Here is an 11,578-nt window from a genome sequence, read left to right on the forward strand (position 1 = left end):
TTCAACTCAGCACTCCTAGCACTTTCTCAGGTTACAGTTGAAGAAAACATTAAGGGTTTGCTCGATTTACCACCCATCTCAGAAGAACCAGAAGAACGCTCTGTGTGTGTGTGTGTGTGTGTGTGTGTGTGAGTGATGTGGCCATTAACAGTGCCCTGCTATTCTCTTTCAGGGCAAGATGCCATCACCTCCTCTTTGATAGCCTTTTCCACTATGTTACGTTTCTTGCTCCGTTCTGGAAGTAGACATTTTCTGTCAGGACAAGGAGAGTCACTCTTTCGAACTGTCAAATGATGTTGCCTTTTTTCCTTCGAGGTATGAACCCCAGCTGCTTCATCCCAGGAATGTGAACCAGGCATCCAGTGGCTCCTTCTACGTGGATGCAGGGCCGATGCAGGTTCCCCGACTGGTGTCCAATCTGCTCAGAGTCACAGGAGTTTACTGAGGAAACGATGGACGAATATTTATTTATTAATTCTTCCAACAAATATCTGTTGGGTAATTATTATATTGTAACCATAAGAATAAATCAAATATGATCCCCAAAGTGCACCCAGTCTAGTCTTCCTGTTCAAGCTTTTGCTGTTACATTTATGAACAAGCTACCTAAAGTCTCTGTGTCCCAGGTTCCTCATCTACAAATAGGGGCCATGTTAATATCTACATCACCGATTTTTAAAAATTAGGTTCAAAGGTGTGAACACGTATGAAGTATGTAGAACAGGGCCTGGCACATAGCAGTGTGTAAGTGGTCATACTGTAATATCATCTGTAATAATTTGTTTCTTAAAATAAGACTCAAAGCCAGTGTTAAAGACTCAAAGCATTAACATTTGTCAAATCCATGTGATGTTTTTTTCATGGTACTTTCCTACACTTGATATTTTACTCTGGATAGTTTCCTATATTTTAAAATCATTTATAATAGTTTTTTTCTTCTCAACGAGGCGGCGGAGTGCGTTGGTTGTGGCGTCCGTGCGGCCTCCCCAGCAGACGCAGAAATGCAGATCTTTGTGAAGACCCTGACTAGCAAGACCATCACCCTTGAGGTTGAGCCCAGTGACACCACTGAGAATGTCAAAGCTAAAATCCAAGACGAGGAGGGCATCCCGCCTGACCAGCAGCGACTGATTTTTGCGGGCAAACGGCTGGAGGACGGCCGCACTCTCTCGGACTACAACATTCAGAAAGAGTCCGTCCACGCTGCACTTGGTGCTTCGTCTGCGTAGTGGCATCATCGAGCCCTCCCTCCGCCAGCTCGCCCAGAAGTACAATGATGACAAGACGACCTGCCACAAGTGTTATGCCCACCTGCACCCCTGTGCTGTCAACTGCCGCAAGAAGAAGTGTGGCCACACCAACAACCTGCGCCCCAAGAGGAAGGTAAAATAAGGTCCCTCCATCACCTCCTCTGGCTTATAGGGCAGTCTTCTGCCTAATCCCTGTGACCCTGGGGCCTCAATAAAGTTTCCATTTCATTGACTGGAGCAGTAAAAATCAATCAATCAATCAAATCATTTATATAAAAATTAAATCACACATAAAAAGATTTTATGTTCCCAGTTCTAGAGTAGGTAGGAAAGGACTTATTTAAACCTCTCCTGCAGAACAGCAGGGGGTGGGGTATGTGCGCACAAACAATGAGCTGGAATCTTTATGTTACCACCTGGCTCCAGCATTCTTTTAGGGACAGAACAGTTTTTGGTTTTGGGAAAACAACTTGATGAGCTATTTCAACTCTGGGTTGAAGGTTGGACCTTGAGGCCCAGAGTGCTGGCTCTAGTTCGAGTGTGAAAGCGACAGAACTAAGCTACTTTGCGTGAGAAAAGCGAGGAAAGAGATGAGAGGAGACAAGAGAGAGGAAAAAAGAGAGAGAGAAGGAAGCTCTGAAGGCAGGAGGCTGGGCTTTAACTTGGGGGAAGGATGCCTCTGTTAGGAATACATTCAGCAGCAAGTTAGAAAAAAATGGGACATAGACAAATAGCTTATTTTCCTCTGACAGCAAGTATTCCCGAGGAAGTTAGTTCTTGGCAATGGTTCAATAATGCTAATGTTGTTATTGTGGCCATGGGAATATGCCTCCCAGACGTCCAGCAAGAGGACACTGACCAAGTAACTGACCAATACAGCTCTTGTATTTTAAAATCCATCGCAATGTTTGTGGCGAAGCCATACCTTCCACGGGCAGCTTCCAACCAATGATGATACAACAGGGTTACCGACACCATCCAGCTCTTGGGAGACGCAGGACTCCTGACAGCCAGCCTTGGTTGGAAGACTCTCCCCAATGGATTTGCTGAACTTCCTTTAGACTGCAGAACATTTCCTCCCTCTCTTTACTTGGCGTCAGACTTGCTTATAATCTGATGGCTCTCCTAGTCTTCTTCAGCTCCCTCCATATTTTCTCTCACAGAGACACTTCCCCTAATAATATCCTTGCACATTTCATCACATTTAAGCCTCTGCTTCTTGAAGGACCTAGACTAACACAACTGGAAACTCTGAGATTTTGCTGGGCTTTCTCTCATGTTTGCAAAAAGGTGGCCAGAGCTCCTGCTATCTCATGCACATCCAAGAATAAAGGGATGAAGAAAGAAGAGCCATTGCATCCAACCCTTCTATCAGGAGTCCAAAAGTTTTTCTTAGAAGTCTCTACATATATCCTTGCACCCAATGAAGTCAATAGGAGTAGCTTTCCTTGGATATCTTAAATATAACATGAGGCATTAAAGAAAAAAGTCACTGCATATGAGGGTTCTGAGAGCATTTCACAGGTAAAAGAAACTTTCTCCAAAAGAGTATTGTTAATTATACTCCAACACCACTTGTATTCATTTCTTTATTAGTAAGTACCAGCAGTGTGTAAGCACTCTGCTAGATTTTGTGTAATTTGGGGGACTATTTCGTATACTGTTAAAAACAATGCAATGTTTTTACGAACACTGAAACCCCAAAAGATTGCCCTAATGCTAATGACCCTAATAAAGCTTTTACTATATAGCTGTTGGCTCAGAGGGCCAAAGAAATCTAAAAGCAGCTGTGTATTTCAACAGGCCCTGAAAAAGCTGCATTTAATTTTACAGCTTTTAAACCTTCATTAGAGCATTTATCATTTAATATAAAAGGCCCAGAAAACCCTCAGAAAGCCAACTGAACTGTATAAATGCTTTCTGGAATAAATCTTCCAAAATACTAAGATCATAGGACACGATAAAACTCTACCCTTTTCAAGGAATCTGTGATTGGTAGACTCTATCTTACCAAAATGCCTCTAGAACACAAGGTAACATCTGTTGCTGCTCTTAGTTTCTGAGGGTCAGGAATGTGGCAGTGACTCAGCTGGGTGATCTGCTGCAGAGCCTCATAAGGTGGCAGGTGAGACGTGAGCGAGAAAAACAGTCGTTTGAAGGCCTGACTGGGGCTGGGGCCTTTTGTCTTCAGATGGCCCTCTCACGTGGCTGCTGGCTGGCGGCCTCAGCCCCTCACCGTGCGGGTACCCCGTAGGGTTGCTCAGCCACGGCAGCTGGCTTTCCCCGAGCAAGTGATTCCAGAGAGCAAGGGGAAGTCACTGTGCCTTTTGTGACCCAGTTTCTGAAGTCTCGATGCTGTCACTTTTGCTCCTTTCCATGGTCCAGCAGCGAGTCACTCCAGGGGAGGACAATAAGGCTCGGTGTTTTGAAGGGGAGAGTATCAGACAATTTTGGGACAGGTTGTGGTTTTGAACCAAAGTTCCCCTTTAAAACATACTGAAGTTAAAAGTCAGTCTGTTTAAAAAAATTAATAATAGTACAGGTGGTATACAGAATCAAGACACGATACACAGATGACTGAAGTTCAGAAACATGATTTTAGTCTATGACTTATTTACTGCTTCTTGTTCTTGGGAAGCCTTATTAATATTAACAAATGTGTGTTCATAAACAAATTTTGTGACCTGCCTGGTATGGCTCAGTGGATTGAGTGCCGGCCTGTGAACCAAAGGGTCACTGGTTTGATTCCCAGCCAGGGCACAGGCCTGGGTTGCAGGCCAGGTCCCCAGCAGGGGACACGTGAGAAGCAACCACACAATGATGTTTCTCTCCCTGTCTTTCTCCCTCTATTCCCCTCTCTCTAAAAATAAATAAATAAAACCTTTAAAAAATAAAATAAAAAATAAACCATTAAAAAAATTTCAAAAAAGAATTTGTGAGGCAAATGTTGGAGTAAGCAGAAAGCACATCCAATTAGGTGACTTCAAAACTCTTGAGGCCTCCCCCTGCCTAATACATTAAGAAAAATCTCTTTAGATTGTTATACAAGGACCACGTGATATGGGCCAAACCAGCTTTCCAGTCCGATCTTCATATGTGCATCTTATGGTCTGATGCAGCATTTCTCAAAAGGAGGTCTATGCAATTTCAGTGAGTGTTACTTGAGAGAACAGGATCCGAAGCCAAGTGAGCTTAGGAAACACTGGGTGAAATACAGTGAAGCCGGTTTATTTCCTGCAGGACTTGTCAGAGCCTTTACTGTGCTGATGCACACTGGAAAACTCCATAGGGGGACTCTGGCACAGAGCATTTCCCTGCATTTTTAAAAATCATAAAACCCCTTGTTTTGCATGTGGAACATGTTTCTTTTTAGCACTTCATGGTATTGTCATCAGACAGGGCCGTTAGTTCTTTTCCGAACCCGACTAGCATTTTCCATAAATTCTGCAATGGGCACGTTGCTCCCTTTGGTGAGGGCCCTTGCAGGACAGGTTGAACTACCAGCCCCATCTCCTCAGCCCTCTGTGCTTTGCCATGTGACTTTGCAACTTCCCCATTAGAGGAAGGGTCTACTTTGCCATCCCTGACTTTGGCCTTGGTCCTGTGAAGTGCTTTGGGAAACAGATGCTGGCGGAGGTTTGAGACATGCTTGTGTGGTTGTGGGTCCCCTCGTGCCTCTGCAGCACCATGAGAAGGCCTGATCCAGGCTAAACAAACTCAGATGAGACTCAGTCCCAGGCAAGGGGAGCCAAGCCCCTCAGGGCCTCCTTGGGAAGCAGAGCTGCCCGGCCAAGCCAGCCTAGATCAGCCAACTTCAGGCCAACCCACAGACGCATGACTGAGTTTGGGGGCTGTGCAATGCAGCATTATTGTGACACTAGCTAAGTGACCAGCCTTCCTCTCAAGCCCACCTCCCTCAGGCTTCTTCTGTTCTGTCCCCTACACCCTCACATGGTCTTGGTTGTGACACCTTCCTTCTTCAACCCCCTTAGCACCATGCGCCCCTCTTCGAGCTCTTATCAAAGCCGTCCAGTGTCTCTCCCACACCCCCTGTAGGGTGGACGGACCCTGCGTGAGGGCAGGACACACGACTTCGTTGTCTCTGCTTCCCATGGTGCCTGCTCTCACACTCAGTAAATCTTTGTTGGGCTGAAGCTAAATTTAGTTTTCTTCACAATTCTGCCTTACCAGGCTCTGATAAGAAATCAATGCTCCATGCCACTAGTGTAAAGAGAAAGAACAGAAAGCAGCCACAAAAGAGCACTGTTTGTTTAGCAGAATTTGTGTTTCCTCTGGGCGATCGCCCGCTTTGCTTATTACCTTTGACAGGAGATGCTGACAACATTGCGGGAGGCTCCGAAGGCCGAGGGCTGAAGCGGACGGATGGCCCTCGCCCTGCGGCTCTGCTGCCGTCACAAAATGTACCTTCACACGAATACCTCCTGAGGGCTTCCTGCCGATCTTCGGGACTGAGGTGTCAATTCTGAAAAGGCTTTAAAGGAAATAGAACAGTGAAAATGGAGAGAAAATGAATGCCTGGCCTGTCTCTGTAATGATCTGCATTTCCCCTTGCAGCACGCAGGGCAGACGTCTGCTCCCTGAGGACATACTGGCGACCGGGGCCAGGGTCGCAGTGCGGAGGAGTTTAGCAGCGCTGTCGGGTCCCTCTGGTGCACCGAAGGCAGAGCCCCTGGGTGTCGCCTATAGAGCATCCTTCATCTCGCTCTCCTCACTCACAGCATCTACTGGCACGCGAGGCCACATAGCCCTGGAGGAATGGGCGGCCATGTGGCCCAGGTCCACAGCTTTCAAAGCCCTGGCTGTTGTGAGAGCTCTTAAAATGGAGAGAAACAGAGGGAGAGAATGGATGGGAAAGAAGTTCTGGCTAAGGAAGAGGCAATCAGCAGCACCCTGCTCCCATTTTGATATTTTATTTTGTTTTTAAATGACAGACCACTGGCCATGGGGGGGTCAGCACTGAGCAAACACAGTCACCTGGGAAGGAAGGCATCATGGTTTGACCTCATCCACGTAAACACCACGCCTGGGTCAGATATGTGTGCAGTGACAGTCTGCTCGCAGAGCTGCCCGGAGGTGACTTCAGGGTTCTGCTTGGAGATTTAAGAGGCTGTATATAGGGATCAGGTAGACCCAGGAGGCCAGCCCAGGGCTGCCCGGCTGCCCCTCCAACCCACCCCCACTGTGTGCTAGCGAGGGGCTGGGATCGGCCCTGTCAACCACAGGAATGTTTGGCAAAGTACACTGAAAATGTAAACTCAGTGCTGATTATACCACAAGAGAAGTGAATGTTTAGAGCAGCAGTTGGCAAACTTCTCTTGTAAAGGCCAGAGTGTAATATATATTTTAGGCTTTACAGAGAGGGGAGTTTCTGTCGTAAACATTCACTTCTGCCAGTGTCCCCTGAAAGCAGAGATGGTAAGAAAGCAAAGGAGCACAGCTGTGTTCCAGTAAGATGTTATTTACAAGACAGAAGGCAGCTCCTTGCTTGTTGACCTGTTTAGAGAGTCACGCTGGGGCAGATACTCGCAAGGAGCACAGAGTGATGTAAGATTTCCCCTCCCGTGGAGCATGGAGAATCCCTTTCTGATGCATAGTCTTCCCCAGATTTTGGCTTCCAAACAACTGTATTTATTTTTATAAATCTCCAGTATTCTGTGGTTTTCCCGCTCTGATCTCTTCAAACATTCCTGATGCCGTTCGTACAAACACCTCCTAGGAACGTCTCGTAACAGTGACGGAGGGGCCCCAGGACACCCAAACCCATCTCCTTGTTTTACACCGAGGCCAGGTCTCAATGCCAGTTGATGACAAAGCAGGGATGAAGGACGTTTGGCCTTCCATTGTGGGTCACCAGTTCACGTGCATTGGTAATGCCATTTTTATTGGTAACAGTACAATGAAAGGTGTGTGTGTATCTGAAATTTCCCTTTACATTATGAATTTCACAAGGGGTAGATCATATCTTACAAAGTTCTTAAAATAAAATAAATTTTTACAAAAATAGTACATGCTTGTAAAAATTAAGGAAACAAGTAAGAAGCATACAGAATAAAATAAGATCCTTTTCTTCTACCCATATCTCCTCCCAGACTTCTCCAGACATAATTATATATTTTTTCCCTTAACATGTTATGAAAAATTTAAAATAAACAGAAAGCATGGTTTTGTAGTAAGTATTGTATACCCAGCTTAGATTCTACAATTAATATTTACCATGCTTGTGTTATCACTTACCTGTCCTTCTATCTCGGCCTCTATTCACGCATCAATTCTTTTTACTTTACTTTTCAGTATGGATTTCAGAATAAATTGTGGATGCAAGAAGTTTCAGTACTTCCCCCCAATATTTCAGTCTGCAAATCACTAATTAGAGTATAATGTGTGTTTATATATATTTTTTTATATGTAAGGATATGCTTTATTGACTTTAGAGAGAGAAGAAGTGGGAGGAGAGACAGAGAGAGAAACATCCATGAGAAAGAGAGACGTTGAACAGTTGTCTCCAGGGCTCGCTCTGAACAGGGATCAAGCTCGCAACCTAGGCCTGTGCCCTGATGGGGGATCGAACCTGCAAGGTTTTGGTGTACCAGCCGAAGTTCCAACAAGCTGAGCCACTCTGCCAGGGCGACATGTTTGGTCTTTTACTGTAAAATCTATATCCAGTGAAATGCACGAACCTTAAGTGGGTATCGCTGGTTTTGACAAATGCAAGCTATAGAACACAAAAATTACCCCGGAAAGAAGGGCCGACCTGCCTTCCCAGGCAACCATTGTTCTGATATTTTCCCTCTATATGTTATTTTTCCAGAGCTTCATTTAAATGAAGTTTCTCTCTCTCTTTCTCTCTCTCTCTGTCCCCCCCCCCCCCCCCCACACCACACACACGTGCGGGTGCGTGCCCTCGCCCACTCTTTTGTATAAGAGAGCCCTTTTTGGTTATCTCCTTCCACCCACGCACACCTGAATAATAGGTCTGTGTGCTTCCTTCTTACGGGGGTCACGCCCTGCATGCTGCCCTCGGACTTGCTGAGCTGCCAGGAGTGAAGTCTGGGGTGCGGTGTCTGGTGGGAAATCCTCCTGATATTCAGCAATTTTAGGCAAGTGATTTACGGTAAATTCTCAGTGCCCGTTTCCTCTTTTATAAAATGGGGCTGATGTTACCAGTCCCAATGTCGTGGGTTGCTGGGTGGCTCAAACGGCCAGTGCCCGGAGCGCCCGGGGCGGGGCTGGCCCACGTGGTGGCCGCGGCAATCCTGCCGGCGCCCCTCGGATCCCTCTAACTGGCTACGCGCCTGTGTCCAGGCTCTGTGCGCCCTGCAGTTCACCTGGGACATGTGCGACCTGCTTCTGGGGACTGCCCCGAGGCCACTCGACCCCCTCAGCAAATGCAGAGAGAGCTGAAGGCCCTCCTTTACTCTTTATATCATGGCGTAGGGCGCAGCGGAGAAAATGGGTGGACTCATGGATGCCTCCACGGGCCTGCTTCGTGGGCGTTTACGTCCCCTGGGGAGCCTGTCCCCAGAAACTGACAGGTGTGGAGTGGGAGGGCTGGCCGCCTAGTCCTGGGGTGAGGTAAGCTCAGGGTGACTCCCACTCACAGCTCCCCTGGGGATCAGGCCAAGGCTGTGCCGTCCGCTCAGGTGGTCCCCTTGCACGGCTTCCTCCCCTGCCGCCCTGTCCCCACGGCAATCCTTCTAGGCATGTCCTGGGAGGCCTTGTGCAGTAAAGCCTTTGTCCACGATCCTGGTCTCACTGCTTCTGGTGAGCCGTGAAGATGGCGCGCAGTACACTTCTGTCTAGTTGGCACACTCAGCCACACCCACGGGCAGGGGCCTGGCACAGCCTGCTCGCCAGACAGGCTGCGCCTGCTGTTTCATTTTCCTGGGCCCTCTTTTCTCTCGGTAAGAGGGGAAGCCGAAACCGCCCTACCTGAAAAGTCCCATTGAAGGACCCTGTGAGTCAGGCGGGGCTTCGTCAGAGCTGCCTTTTGTGAATGTGGTCGGTTGCTGCAAATATAAACTTGGGATGGATACCGGGTGCTTGGAAATAACCTGTAGGAAGTGAGTGGTGGGTGGTGTGGGTGTTAGAGATGGTGATGTATCGGAAGGTGATGAGTTAGAAAGATGAAAGGGAATGTCTCTGAAAGAGTAAAAAAAAAAAAAAGATGAAGGAAAAAAAAGCGGAGGCTCCGAATCCACCCAAGGGACGAGTGGACAGTTGGAGCTGGGTGCGTGTGGGACCCAGAGGGTGACGTCAGGGCGGGGGAGCCTCCCACAGAGGCGGGGCAGGCAGCGCTCACTAACACTGGCTCTTACTGCTCATCTGCCTGGAGACTGAGAACTCTTCCAGGACTGAGCAGTACTTTTTTCCTCTCTAAAAACAGATACCTGAGAGTTTGCGTTTGAAGGAAAATGGCAACAGGCCCTGAGTCAAGAAAGTCCGGGACAGGTGTCCATTCCACAAATGTTCTCTGATTCAAATGAATAATGAGCAGCTTTTTTGCTTCACACCCATGGAGGGCTCTGAAGATATCAAAAGCCCCAGAGTGGGGCTCCCACGTGCAGAGGCTGGTGTGGGGAGACCCTGGGCGCGGGGTGGGGGGGCGGCGGGGGAGGGGTGCCGTGTGGGCCTCGGGGATGCCCAGCTCCTCCGAGAGCTTCCCAGCCCACGACGGTTGCTGCTCCCTGGTTCCGTGGCAGCTCCAGAGCCGAACTCGGGCCCGCGGGAATGGCTATTCTAAGGGAGCAACCTCCACCCCACTGCCCGGGGGGCGCGCACCAGGACGGAGAAGGCTTCAGCGGAGGGAGGGAGGAGCCAGCGAGCTCCTCGGGAAATATGGGCCCTCATTGACATTTCACTCACTCCATCTCAACCCAGAAGAAGGAGCCAGTTCAGGGAGAAGTTATGAGGAACCTGTTTAGACGGAGAGGGGATGGAAGGGCAGTGGAAGGGGCCAGTCTGGGACAGAGTTGGAGAGGCAAGGAAATGGATCATGTTTTAAAGGTCCACCAGTAACACCTGTTCCCTCGCAGGGCCCTCAGAGAGAGGCTCTGGGCACCGCCAGAAAGATTGGATCCAAAGCACTGGGACTCCCAGGCTCAGCAAAGACCCCCAAGCCCGAGTCTGGCCCTGGAATGACAGATGCTTGCTATCACCAAGGACCATCTTGACTCAGACAGTGAGTCCCTAAGTCATCGTCAGCCCCTCAGGTCATTAGGACAGCTCTCACACGGCACTGCAGCCCGGGCGGCTCAAATGACAAATATTTTTCTCTCTCATGTCTGGAGGCTGGAAGTCAGATCGAGGTGCCAACAGACTCAGTGTCTGGTGGGAACCCACTTCCTGGTTACAGACTTCCGATTTCTCACTGCGTCTGCTTGTGGTGGGAAGAGCTTGAGAGAGAGTGTGCTTTCTGGATCTCTTTTGTAAGGGCGCTAACCCCATTCAGGAAGGCTCTGCCCTCATCCTCATGACCTAACCACCTCCCAAAGGTCCCACCTCCTAAAACCATCACAGTGGGGGCTTGGGTTTCAACCTAGGAATGAGAGGGGTACAAATAAATACTCAGTTCATAACAGTAAGGGCATTGATGAGCATTCTAGATTGTATAAGATTCTCAGTACCTTTATAGGCCCCTGGGGGCAGGTAGGTGAGGCAGTTTCCTTTGAAACTGAGGTTGAATTTCTGTACTCTGTAGTAAGTGGGGCTGGGATTCGGAGCTGAGTACATTTAATTTACTGAAACAAATAACTGTGGCATGTGTTACACACCCAGGGGTGGGATTTGTGCTCAAGAGCCCGCAGCCTGAACCAAAAAGAGCAGAGACAAATATTAAAAACTTCAGGCAACACTGTACGAATTAAATAATGGTGCAAGAGAAGACGCAAAGCTGCCCCTGAGTGATTACAGAGCGAGAGGCAGTGCTAGAAGCGGAGGCCGGTCCCCAGTGGCCAGTCCTTGGCTCACGTCCATGGGGTGGGGGTGGGGGTGGGGGCTGTTTCTTCTGCCTGGCAGTCACCCTGTCCATTCAAACCCACCTCCTGGGCCTGGGTTTAAATGCTTGACTTTCGCCCCAGTTTCCGGATCCCCGACTAGGTAGGCCCCCTTTATTCCCTTCTTAGCACAATCTGCTCAGGCACAGCCTAGTTGTGACAAACGCGCGACTCCTCCTTAGACGGCAGCTCAGGGATCAGGGGTGGTGTCTGCTTTGTGCACAGTGGGGCCTGGGTTCCCGGCAGAGTTCTCAGAATCTGCTCTTCCCTCCAAAATGGCAGGTGCAGGGTGACTGCACTGTGTGTTGACATTTT

General features: G+C 48.6%; 1 pseudogene; it reads left to right on the plus strand.

Annotated features, from left to right (window-relative positions):
• The first annotated feature begins 938 nt into the window (after positions 1-938).
• On the plus strand, positions 939-1,392 carry LOC129088282 (ubiquitin-60S ribosomal protein L40-like; annotated as a pseudogene).
• Positions 1,393-11,578: the final 10,186 nt, after the last annotated feature.

Source organism: Pteronotus mesoamericanus, unplaced genomic scaffold, assembly GCF_021234165.1.
Source record: "Pteronotus mesoamericanus isolate MK-2021 breed Mesoamerican mustached bat unplaced genomic scaffold, CSHL_Meso_final scaffold_54, whole genome shotgun sequence".
Lineage (NCBI taxonomy): Eukaryota > Metazoa > Chordata > Mammalia > Chiroptera > Mormoopidae > Pteronotus > Pteronotus mesoamericanus.